This window comes from Periplaneta americana, chromosome 13 (assembly GCF_040183065.1).
Source record: "Periplaneta americana isolate PAMFEO1 chromosome 13, P.americana_PAMFEO1_priV1, whole genome shotgun sequence".
NCBI lineage: Eukaryota > Metazoa > Arthropoda > Insecta > Blattodea > Blattidae > Periplaneta > Periplaneta americana.
Genome location: NC_091129.1, coordinates 86306412 through 86318599, shown reverse-complemented (window position 1 = coordinate 86318599; position 12188 = coordinate 86306412). Strand labels below are relative to the sequence as shown.

Genomic DNA, 12188 nt, shown 5'->3' with positions numbered 1-12188 from the left:
CCTTTCTCTCAAAACTTCATTAGTCTCTTTCTAGCTATTAAGAATGAAGATCCGCAACGACTGCACATCCGTTTTCAAGAAACTCTCAGTGATCAAACATTCAGAATTTCACCAGACACATACCATTATTTTGCAACCGAACCGATTTTGTTAAACGACTTTGGTAGGCTGAGGGGGATCGAGTCACTGTTTCGAGGTATTAAATTTGCGGTAATGTATCCGTTTTTCTTCACATGTGATAATTCTGCTAATAAATCTATAAAACATGGGATTAGCGATAAGGGGACGACATATATTCACTCTACGTTGAGCCTGTTCATGTGTCAATTCATGAGATACTGATCGTCTACTTCTGTATGATTTTCTAAGCGTCTTATTATGGCGATGTATTGTATAGATATTTTGAAACAATAGATTCTTCTGTACCTCTGATTGAGGTTCTGGTTGTTATGTACATATAATATCAAGCAGTACATCTTACTTGACGATATGCGTCAGAGCATAATGTCCAATTCTGTAGTGCTCGGGAAAAGTGGCACGAGTAAAAAATGTTAATTTTACAGGAAAAGGGAAAAAGAACTCTCTTCACACTGGTTTACGTCTATTTGATTTCGTTCTGTATGAATTATTGTAATGGGAGAAATACTTATGTCTCTTTTCCCAAGCGAGCATATGTCCCGTAAGTTGCCAGTAAATTAATAAAAAATGTTTGTGGAAACTGACTTATGCCACTTCCCCAAGCAGTGCAGAATTGTAACTTGTACGAGGTAACCCCTGGCGTAAGCAACCCGCAGCGCATATTCTTCAAGGTCGTTTTTCCTATTTTATATGGAAATTTATTGACCTTAGCAGATCATGTTTGACGTGCAATATCTCCTGGTACTATAGGCGTCTGGAAACCCATGTGTCGGAGGAAGAACAATAATGTTTCTTTACATTCTGAAGTCTGATTAGTGTAATACGAGTAATTATGTAGCTAATCGGCGATGTACAGTTGAATGAACAACAACAAATAGGCTTCTGACTTTTACGCCGCATAGCTGGACGTAGTTTGTGTTCGAGAAAATGTTGGCAGTACGTTGCATTGATATTTTGGTCCTGAGATACGGCATGGCTAATGATAACATCTTCTCTGTCGTCTGCCATTATCAGCATGACTTTCAGCTAGAGGGTTTATATCGCATTTCTTGGACGTGGTTATCCTTTGTGGTGCCATTTATTTGACTGACGCTTTAGTTCAGGCTCGTTGTCCGTCACCATATCTTGTCAATGGCAAGAATACGTCCCCTTCGTTGTGGTACTCTGTAGTTGGAGTTGAGCTATTGCGTATCGGTGCCACTTCTGTACTTCAGTCAGGTTATGAGGAACCCAGCGTGGAGGTTTTTCTTCAGGAACTGCCACACGGTTTGATGCCTGAGTCTAATCTCGATGGATAATTTTTGTACAGGCCAGCGATGGTCAATAGCAAGAAGACCTCGCACTAACTCTACTCGTTCGTCACAAACCACGAACTTGACACAGTAGAACAATATGGAATTTACAAACACACAAAAGCACCCACAATACATTCTGAACACTCAACTGAATTTCAAAACACACCTCCTTCGACAGAATCATGAACACATCCTGCCACAAAAGAGACCAGAACATAGTGCTGTAACTCACTACGATTCAGAGGATGACGCAAACCACGCCGAAACTAGCCAATCAGACAATTTATCTTCAAAATTTATAATATTGATACAATGAGGTAGTTATTACTTGTTCAGTAAACTTTATCATTAAATATTCGTGTATTTCCTTCTAAAAACCCTATCAGCAAAGTTATTGACCTCCACTTTCTTCTGTCTCTCTTCAGAATTCCCCACTGGGTTAAAAATGTTGACTTGACGAGTTGTCTTTTAGCATTCTCTTCATCCATCTGATACAAGTTCCGAGATTTTACTTGTAGATTGAATAATATATTTCAAATTAAACCCTTTTATTCTTACAAATATTTCGCAAATTTTATAAATAATTTTCCTGGCGTCGCTTTTCAATGATCTGCAAGCAACTCTGGGCTTGTTATTCATTCATATACATTTTGATGTTTAATGTATGTTAATAATAAATCTGTAACCAAAATTTTACTGGTAATTTTCGCTTTTCTGAAACTAGGCCTAATTGGTACTAACATGAATAATTAACCATCCAGAGACCAAAAGTCGCATTTTTTAAATATTTGTTTGTATGTCTGTCTGTCTGTCTCTGTCTGGATGTTACCTCTGCACGCGATAATGGCTGAACTAATTTCTATGAAAATTTATATATAGATTAAGTTCATTTTAACTTAGATTTTATTTATTTTATTTAAAAGGAAGATTATAAGGGGGCCTGAATTAAATAAATCGAAATATCTCGCTTATTATTGATTTTCATGAAAAATGTTACATAACAAAAATTTCTTTAAGTCCTGTTTCCGATAAGTTTTATTCTATGGAAAATTTGATCTGTAATCTGAAATATCTCGCTTATTATTGATTTTCATGAAAAATGTTACATAACAAAAATTTCTTTAAGTCCTGTTTCCGATAAGTTTTATTCTATGGAAAATTTGATAGGATTGATATTTAACGAGATACACGAGTTTTAAAGTAACAATACATATTATCAGCGTTGCCTCAGACTAATAGGCTATAATGAAATTGAAACAACTCCATCTATTTAAGGCGGCCTTGCACAACAAACGGAGAGTGATATTCATTTAACAGTATTTTTATATGGATATAATTGAGGCGTTTGCCGGAAGAGAGGCGGATAGACCTATACGCCCTTCTTCAGGTAAACGGTTTAAAATGTAGTGAATAATTCACTAATTATAGTAGCGAAATTTTGTTTTGATTGTACTTTACATACCTGCAGGACAGGGCTGCGTGCTTGCGCGTTTTAGTCGGTCAGTCTACAAGTAGAGCTAGTGCTGCGCTTTGCCGCATACTGTATTGCATTTTCTCTTGGTAGAGACTAAGCAAATATGACGGGACGGAAGCGGCTGAGGATGGACAAGACGAACAGAAAGAAAGACATCAAAAAGGCGTAAGATTAAGGGAAAACCGCACGTTTCTTCAAGTGGAAAATTTGTACCTGGTAAGAAAAATAACGTAATTGAAATTGTTGCAGCCAGAAGTGCTTAGAAAGAGTAAGTACGTCTCGGCAGAGGGAGATTTTTCAATATTTCTATAATACTAAAGAATAAAATGTGCAAGGCAGTGAATTGGCCAGGTGCATGGAAATATCGTAACCGAAATACAAACGTAAGCTAACGGAGAAATCTGGAAGGTGCCGATCACATACCTGAAAATATTTTTTGTTGAACGAGGGAAAACGTATTCAAGTATGTCTAAAGATAGCATTCCACGTGTATGGCGTTTCTGAAAAAAGATTACGTGTCATTCAAAGTAAACTTTTAAATAATGAGACATTTACAGAGAAAAAGGGCTGTCGCGATAACAGACCGCACAAATTTTCGGAAAATGTGTGCAAACTAATAGACGAACACTTGACAACAATACCACAAAACAAGAGCCATTATACTGATTCAAATGAAATATATTTTGACAATCCTGAATTGAATGTAAAAATTCTCCATTCTCTTTTTTGTGATTACTACAAAGAAAAAATAGATAATGAACTTAAAATGAGATATTCCACATATTTTAGGTATTTCACCAATAAAGACCTATATAAATTAAAAAAACCAAAAACAGATGTGTGTGACTTTTGCACAACGTGTCAACAAAAGTTAACAACAAATTCTGAGGATCCTTGCAAAGAAAAATATGAACAGCATAACGAGAGAGCAAAGATTTATTTGTGTGTGAAGAACAAGTTCATTGAACAGGCAAAGACAGATACAACACTTCTTGTTTTTGAGTTTGATTACTCACAGAATCTGCCTCTGCCTAAGTTAAACGCCACGCGGTATTTCTATAAGCGCTTCATGTGGCTCTATATGTTCAATGTCCACGTCCATAACGATGGTTCTTCCTATTTCTATAGTTTTTGTTAGAAATTGATGCCAAAAAGAATGCAAATAGTGTCGCATATTTTCTGGCAAATTGTATGGAGAAGATATTTATGACGTTTACAGACTTGTCTCTCATTCTTTTGTTATCTGACTCCTGCGGAGGGCAAAACAAAAATATTACCATTGTAAAATTTTGTTCATGGCATGCAAAACGATACAATGTAGCTATCACACACGTCTTCCCTATGCGTAGACATTCTTTTGGTCAATGTGACCGTAACTTTGGGCTTTTGAAGACAAAAACTAGAAAAATGGCAACTGCATTCACAGCGAAGTCTTACTGGGCAGTAGTCGTCACTTGCAGATCCAATCTAACTGTGGACAGGAGTATAATGAAAGACTGGAATCAAGCATTGTCTCCTTTCTTCCTAGTCAAGCCTACCACAAAAGGACGTGTGTTTAGCATACAGAAATATGTACTACTAAAGTATCAACGGGCTGGTACATTGTTATGCTCTATCACCTATGAACCAGCAAAATGTGTTCCATTCCGTGTCTGTAAGAGCAGATATGAGAAGCATGCTGTAGAAGGCCTGAAGCCGAAGTCTGTTCAGCGTGTGCCCTTGAATCCTCGAAAGGAAAGTGACGTCAGAGATTTGTTCCCGTTTTTGGACCAAGAAAGTCGAGAATGGTTTAAATGTCAAATTAAAGAAAGTCATTCATAGTTCAATTTAGTCAGTCCAGTTGTTTCCTTTGACTGCTTTTTATGTTCATTATTGTCCTTGCTTTAAGAGTAAACATACTTATGAAACTCATAGATTCAGACGGAAACATTTTATGTTATATAAAGAGATTTGTTACAATATTCAGATTTTTAGGCTTATTTTGATCAAGATTACACAAAGTATAAATTTTATTTATGTTCACACAAAATGGAGATTTTCTTTTTCTGTTATATTCAGAGATTTTGCTTTGCGTACTTAATGTCTACTCAGTATATCTGAAATAATGTAAATTCCTTTAGAAATTGATAATAAATGTCATAAAAATGTATCTTTGTTTCAATTCCGTGTGAAATTTAAATCTGAAATCTACATTAAATCCCCTAAGCAAATCATTATATGGATAAAGGGCGTATAGACCGAAGTTTTATATGGTACAAATATAAGGAAATTTAATAACAGGGTAAATTAGGGTCTGTTGGACAGTCGGGCATGTTGGACACTTCGTACTTTAACGTGTTACCTCGCCACTTGTGGGCACCACATTCTGTTAGAAGTCAATGACGGAAGTAGCCACGAGTGGGGCTACTTCCGTCATTGACTTCTAGCAGAATGTAGTGCCCACAAGTGGCGAGGTAACACGTTAAAGTACGAAGTGTCCAACATGCCCGACTGTCCAACAGACCCTACTTTACCCTATAAATTGTCTAAATGCTACAAAACATTCATACTCGCTAAGATCTTTAATTTAATGTATAATTTTGTTCACTATCTGTAAAACATTTTATTCAGGTGCGTTTTAAAATCTTAGATTGCCTGTATCTCAATTCACCATATTGGCGTACAGTATACGCCCTTTTTCCGGCAAACCCCTCAATTGTACTCAATGACGGGAATATATAAATGCATAAATATTTATGAATATTAATACACAGATAATGTTTGTGTGTTTGTATGAACTAATCTCAGATGCTACTTCATCGATTTGGATAATTCTTTCACTATTTGAAAGTGTAGCTTCTCTAGATGGACGTAGTGCTATATGGCATTACGGTAACTCCTTAGTGAATCGAGGATTGAGGTAAGATTAAAATAGAACCTTACGCAAAGAAAACTTGATATTCTACGTAATATTGTATTAGTTGATTATTTAAACTTCATTTGGTCAACATAAAATACTCTAATTTTATACACTTTAATTTATTTTTGTCCACTGAACGTAATAGTATTTTTAAATGAGTATTTTTCCTGGACCGAAAGTACAGCACATATGGAGTAAAAAGTAGTATTTTACCGATGAGGTCATTGGAGCAGAGTCATTTTTCAAAATGTCACGAAATGGCATTGCTGTGTTCATAATTAACCCATATTCGTTTCCTGTGTTTCTTAAAACAATATTTATGTTCCACATTCATATTCATTTATATTTTATTTACATAAATAATGATGCACAACCGAGCGGGCTGGCTCAGACGGTAGCGTTTGAGACTTACATTCCGGACGTCCCGGGTTCAAACCCCGTGGCCGACTAATCTGACTGGGGTTTTTCATGGTTTCCCTTAGACATAAAGGCAAATGCCAGATTGGAAAATTACATTTCATTATTCATCACCGCCTCAGTCACCAATACCACAATCATTATCAAAGTCTATCACTTACATGAACACAAACCATCTACAACACACAATAGAAACAGAACCTCAACAAGAGTAAAAACCGCCTACTTGTATACCTACACTTCTAAACATGCGACATGACCACAGATGTTAAAGTGTGTAGAAATAAAGTTAACAAAGGAGAAAAACGATGCACAGTGAGGCCAACATAAAAAATTATCTTCGTACACAATCCATTCTATATTGTCTTTAATTTGGAATGATTTATTAAAGGCTGCATTCAAGACTAATTTAGGAAAATATTAAACTAATTATGCTTGTACCAAAAAGGATGTTCCCTGAGCCCAATGATCCTATTTTAATTATTTGCATATAATAACAATTAAGAAACATGTTAAAGGTATTATCCTTGCAGCAAATGAGCGCTTTCTGTACCAAAATGATCGTACTTGAATTATTTAAATACAATTTCAATAAAGTAAAACGATTAATGCATCTCTCAAACACAGATGTTCGCAGGACCAAATGTCCTATTTGATTTATGTAAGTAATTTATATTTACAGACGTGGACAAATTATTAACAAAATTGACGATTTTTATGATATTTTGTTTACAAAATTTGACTTTTCAATTTAGACTACAGTTGACAATTTTGGATATTTCCATCATTACAGTAGACAGAAATATGCAAAAATGTCAACTGTAGTTTAAATTGAGGAGTCAAGTTTTGTAAAAATATATAATAAAAATCTTCAATTTTGCTAATAATTTGTAAATTATCAAAAATGTCAACTGCATTGAAGAGTCAAATTTTGTAAAAATATAAAACAAAAATCTTCAGTTTTGCTAATAATTTGGAAATATCCAAAATGTCAACTGTAGTCCAAATTGAAGAATCGAATTTTGTAAAAATATACGATACAAATCTTCAGTTTTGCTAATAATTTGTAAATATGCAAAAATATCAAATGTAGTCCAAATTGAGGAGTTAAATTTTGAAAAATATGCAACACAAATCTTCAATTTTGCTAATAATTTGGAAATACACAAAAATGTCAGCTGTAGTCTAAATAGAAGAATCATATTTTCTAAAAATATATAATAAAAATGTTCAATTTTGCTAATAATTTGTCCACGTCTGTATTTCTAACAAGTGTAGCGAAGCGCGCGGGTTTGGCTAGTTACAAATAAGGAAGTATTGAGCATATAAAAATAAATAATAGTCTACGTGTCCACACCTGTGGAGTAACGGTCAGCGCGTCTGGCTGCGCAACCAGGTGGCCCGGGTTCGAATCCCGGTCGGAGAAAGTTACCTGGTTGAGGTTTTTTCCGGGGTTTTTCTTACCCCAATATGAGAAAATGCTGGGTAACTTTCGGTGCTGGACCCCGGACTCATTTCAACGGCATTATCACCTTCATATCATTCAGACGCTAAATAACCTAGATGTTGATACAGCGTCGTAAAATAACCCAATAAAATAAAATAGTTTACGTTTTCAGAATCGGCTGATATAACGCTAACAGAACGCTCAATGCTCGAAGACCGTAAAAATCAAGACAAACTATAAGAACTAAAAATAGACCCTATTGTTCATTTTGTTCTGCAATATATAATTCAGTGTGTCGAAAAGATTGACCACACTACATGGCCTAGACAAATTCTTGCTATGTGCAAAGAGGAACGGAAATTTGGGAAGATCTCGAAATCGCTGGTATGAGATCGTGACGAATCCACGATCAGTACGTTACTTGCATTTCAAAAGCACTTCAAAGGAAATTTTAAACGAAGCCTGTACTTACTATTTTGAAAAACGAAATTGTACCAAAACAACAACAACAACAACAACAATAATAATAATAATAATAATAATAATAATAATAATAATAATAATAATAATTTATTTATTTAATCTGGCAAAGCTAAGGCCAGTAGGCCTTCTCTTCCGCCCAGCCAGAATCTAATTCTAATTGAATACAATCGGTTACATAGTTATTACATTAATATCTAGACCATAAAACAACATGGAAGTAAATAAATAATGGAAGAAGTCCATAATGTTATCTGTCTTTAAAAAGTCGGCCAAGGCTAACTATAGGCTAGTAACTTTCGAGCAGTATCACTTTTGTTGACGTCGTACATAATGTTTTCCATTATTATTTCGAGAACATTAACTCCACATGTGAATGAAATTATAGGGGTTCATCGATGTGGTATTAGGCGTAAAAGATCGACTATTGATCACGTTTTTTGTATTCGACAGATATTAGAGAAAAAATGGGAGTATAAGTATACAGTACATCAGTTATTCATGGAATTTAAAAAAACATATGACTCGGTTAAGATGGAAGTTTTATATAATATTCTTACTGAATTTGATATTCCCAAGAAACAAATACGATTAATTAAAATGTGCATCAGTGAAACGTACAGCAGAGTCCGTATAGGCTAGATCCTGTTAAATGCTTTTCCAGCTCACTGCGGGCTAAAGCAAGGAGATGCACTATCATTTTTACTTTTTGACTTTGCTCTATAATATGCTATTAGGAAAGTACACGATAACAGAGAGGGCTTGGAATTGAAAGGGTTACATCAGCTCTTTGATTATGATGATGTGACAATGTTAGTAGAAAATCCATAAACTATTAGGGTAAACACGAGAATTTTATTTGAACCAAGTAAAGAGATAGGTTTGGGAGCAGATCTCGAAAAGACAAAGTATATGATTATGTCTCGTGACCAAACTATTGTACGAAATTTAAATATAAAAATTGAAAATTTATCTTTCGAAGAGGTGGAAAAATTAAAATACCTCGGAGCAACACTAACAAAATATAAATGATACCCGGGATGAAATTAAACTCAGAATACATATGGAAAATGTGTGTTATTATTCGATTGAGAAGCTTTTATCATCCAATCTGCTGTCAAAAAATCTTAAAGTTAGAATTTATAAAACAGTTATATTACCGGTTGTTCTTTACGGTTGTGAAACTTGGATTCTCACTTTAGTATTAGTATTGGTAGAGATAAGGCTATCAGGCCTTCTCTGTCCCTCTACCAGGGGATTACAACTATAATATGAACAATAAAATTACAATTAATATTAAATTTACAATTACAATTACAATAAAAATTAAAGTACGACAAGATTACCTCATTAATGAAAGCTAGACATTTTATCATAGAAGTTAAGAATAAAGAATATTTTAGTATTTACTGAATTACAAATTAAACCTACAATAACAATATTCTATAGTGATGAAATTAACGGATATTGAAATATTTTGTGATAGATTAAGAGAACTATTTACCAGAAACCATGTCTGAACGAGTCTCAATTACTGACCAAGTGCCTAGTAAGTTTGCGTTTGAATTCAATTTTATTTCGACAGTTCCTGATGCTAGCAGGTAACGAATTCCAGAGTCTTGGCAGGGCTATTGTGAAAGAGGAACATAGGTTAAGGGTATTTGAGAATAAGGTGCTTAGGAAAATATTTGCGGCTAAGAGGGATGAAGTTACAGGAGAATGGAGAAAGTTACACAGCGCAGAGCTGCACGCATTGTATTCTTCACCTGACATAATTAGGAACATAAAATTCAGACGTTTGAGATGGGCAGGGCATGTAGCACGTATGGGCGAATCCAGAAATGCATATAGAGTGTTAGTTTGGAGGCCAGAGGGGAAAAGACATTTAGGGAGGCCGAGACGTAGATGGGAAGATAATATTAAAATGGATTTGAGGGAGGTGGGATATGATGGTAGAGTCTGGATTAATCTTGCTCAGGATAGGGACCGATGGCGGGCTTATGTGAGGGCGGCATGAACCTCCGAGTTCCTCAAAAGCCATAAGTAAATATAGGTATAAAAATATAAAAAAGGAAATTAATTTGATTTAAGGACAAGACGTCCAAAGTAAATATTCAATTATAAACACTAAACAGTTACAAAGATGGATAAGAAGTAGATTAACAGAAAATGGAAAACTCACCTTAAACCTGTAATTTACAAATGCTCTTAAACACAATGTAGTCTACGGTGCGAAACGTATTTGAGCGAGACTGTGACGAAGCAGCTCTATAACACACTTAATCCCCACTACTATGTTCTGTGCAGTACCGGTTAGAGGTCTGTGACGTACGTTTCTTCAGTCTTGTAGGCTATATCTATAAATATATGGAATATGCATTAAAGAACTCCTTCAGTTTCGCATTTTTATAATTTGGCGTGGAGTTATTAATCCTGATTTATTATATTTTTACGATACAAGCGATTTTCACCTTTCTGAATTTGTGAAACATCATTTCATTAAAAATAAATGACTCTGCTTCACAGGGAGCTTTATCGGAAAAATAGACTTGCATAATAAATGACTTTACTTGTAATATGTTTTTATGAATTTGTAGTCTTGATAAGAAATGTAAAATAGATAAATGTAATCCTTAAAATACGACAGAAACTAAGAAGAATGGAATACAGTAAAACTCCGAACGGACGTCCTAAGGAAACAAGATTTCATAAAGAAATTTCTTAAAGTAATCGCCGTATTCCCGTGAGGTCAGACTTAAGTTTCCACAGTTCGTACTTCATATTTCTAGGATAAAAGAAAAAGCTCCGATATATAAATTTAAGTCAATGTCTTACTCAGTGAACGATGCTGCTTTCTCTGCATTTGTGAAAGTATGGAAGAACATTTTTGTGTGACTACAATTCTTAATTCGAGAGTGATTATGGATGGTATTAAATTATCACAATAGATGAAATAGAGGACTGCCTTGACAGTAATAGTGATTCAGGCTATCACGTAATGAATGAAGAAGAAATTATGAATACAGTGCAGCTCCACAAAGAGACGCTCACTCTCGTATAGTTCACGATACAAGGTAAGTCAATGCATCCTGTCCCGCACTGCACAGGGCTAACCAGTTGAACCAGTGCAGTACTGTGCAGATACTCGTACACGTTGGCAGCATGGCAGGCAACAAAAAATGTGTACTTATGTTGAAGCAGAAGTTACAAATATTGGAAAATGTGAATGAATCAGAGCCATCGCTCAAGAATTTGACATTTCGATGAGAACAGTGCATGGCATAAAACAAAATTATTAATGTAAATACGAGGCATTCTGTAGTAATTACAAGAAGCTTTGTTATTGTCAGTTAATTGTAGGATGAAAATACAGCTTATTTTGTGTAATTTCCTCAATTTAATCAATAAGGATGATTTATGTTCTCTCTTGAAGGGTATACACCATTTTAAAATAATTTAATACACAAACACAACTAATACATGAAATGCTCAATAAGTTTTTGTAGCTTTATTCTCTTCAGCTCTAACCAACAATAACAATAATCCAGGTTGCCAGGCGACGATAGAAAAGATGCGAAAACAAATGAATGAGGTGTATAAACAATTTAATGCTTTTTAGTATTTAAGTATAAAAATATAGGGGTGCAGTTTGAAATTTCAAAGTGAGGGTGCTGGGATAGGAGGTGAAATCTAAAATGTAATTAAGCCTGGTTTAAGATTTCCCCTTCAATAACTAAGTTTACGTATTCTTTTGTTTAAATTGAATTCAATTTAAATAACTAGTTACTTAGAGCGGGTTGTTTTGAAATGAAAGCCCTGTATGTAGACACTTTTAGAGAGTTTTTCCTCCAGAAGTTTGTTTTATGTTTCAAATTTATCACGTGTATTATACTTAATCACAAAGTTGTTTTGATATGTATTTTGCATATACTACAATATATTATTTAAAAGTATGTACGTTAATTATTTATGTTTCGGTCCGCACGCCATAAAAACATTGTACAGCCCTTATGTTTACCAATGTCCGCAGTACTCCGT

At 34.7% G+C, this 12188-nt stretch overlaps 1 protein-coding gene across 2 annotated transcripts in view; it reads right to left on the bottom strand.

The window, feature by feature from the left end:
• Positions 1–12188, bottom strand: part of LOC138712082 (sodium-coupled monocarboxylate transporter 2-like) — a 71011-nt gene that overhangs the window by 51830 nt on the left and 6993 nt on the right. Inside the window, exon 1 of one of the 2 annotated variants that reach the window (XM_069843475.1) lies at positions 10333–10399. The exons of the other annotated variant lie outside the window; for it this stretch is intronic. The gene's annotated coding sequence lies outside the window, so the exon portion shown is untranslated. Of the gene's footprint in view, positions 1–10332; positions 10400–12188 lie in introns of those variants that run through there. 2 annotated transcript variants of the gene reach the window in all.